This window comes from Colobus angolensis, unplaced genomic scaffold (genome assembly GCF_000951035.1).
Source record: "Colobus angolensis palliatus isolate OR3802 unplaced genomic scaffold, Cang.pa_1.0 Scaffold260, whole genome shotgun sequence".
NCBI classification, from domain to species: Eukaryota; Metazoa; Chordata; class Mammalia; order Primates; family Cercopithecidae; genus Colobus; species Colobus angolensis.
Window position 1 is genome coordinate 1,303,297 of NW_012115822.1, and position 1,157 is coordinate 1,304,453.

At 45.1% G+C, this 1,157-nt stretch overlaps 1 pseudogene; it reads left to right on the top strand.

Annotated features, from left to right (window-relative positions):
* Positions 1–1,157, top strand: part of LOC105515506 — a 12,846-nt pseudogene extending 11,689 nt beyond the window's left edge.

The window sequence follows — 1,157 nt, forward strand, 5'->3', positions numbered from 1 at the left end:
AAAAAAAGTAGCTGGGCATGGTGGTGCATGCCAGTAGTACCAGCTACTCAGGAGGCTGTTGTGGGAGAATCTCTTGAGCCTGGGAGGCAGAAGTTGCAGGAGTGAAGATTAATGTCAATGCACTCCACCCTGGAGTGCAAGAGTCTGTCTCTAATAATAATAGTAATAATAATAACAATAGAGAATACTAATAAAGAGGTATAGAAGAAAGGATCACTGACTAAAGATATATAAATTGATAATTAGTCTGTTCCAAGTATAGAAGAAAATGACAATGAAAAAAGCCTGCACAACCTGAAAGACCCATGTGACACCAATCAAGTGTTCCCATATACACATAGTAAGTTTCAGTCCTTCCACCATGTGAGCTCGCAGTGAGAAGATGGCAGTCTATGAACCAGTAAGCAGGTCCTCACCAAACACCAAAACATCTGCTTGTGCCTTGATTTTGGGCCTTCCAGCCTCCAGAACTAAACTCTGACCTGTTTTTGTTGGACACCCGCACAGTGTGGGCCTCAGAAGGAGGCTGGCTGGAATTTGACATCACAGCCACTAGTAGTCTGTGGGTTGTAACCCCACAGCATAACATGGGGCTTCAGCTGAGCATAGTGGTAGAGGTTGGAGTCCATCCACATGCACCCTCTAGCTGCAGACCTGGTGGGCAGAAACAGCACTCAGGCCATGCAGCCCTTCATGGTGGCTTTCTTCAAAGTCAGTAAGGTCCATGTGTGCATCACCATGTCAGCCTCTGGCCGGCATTGACAGCAGAGTTGTAATCACTTTACCCAGTACCAGGATGGGGCTCCAGTCTCCAGTACATCAGATTACATCAGCAGTGAATTAAAAACAGCCTGCAGGAAGCATGAGCTATATGTGAGCTTCCAAGACCTGGATGGCAGTACTGGTTCATCACAGCCAAGGGCTATGCTGCTAATTACTGTGATGTGGAATTCTTCCCAATCAGTGGACATGTGAATCCAATCAACCACGTGATCATTCAGACCTTCGTTCACCTTATACATCTTGAGTATGTCCCAAAGCCATGCTGTGTGCCAACTAAACTAAATGGCATCTTGGTTCTTTACTTCAGTGACAACTCCAAAATCACCTTGAAAAAATACAGAAATGTGGTTGTAAGAGTTTGTGGATGTTGCTAA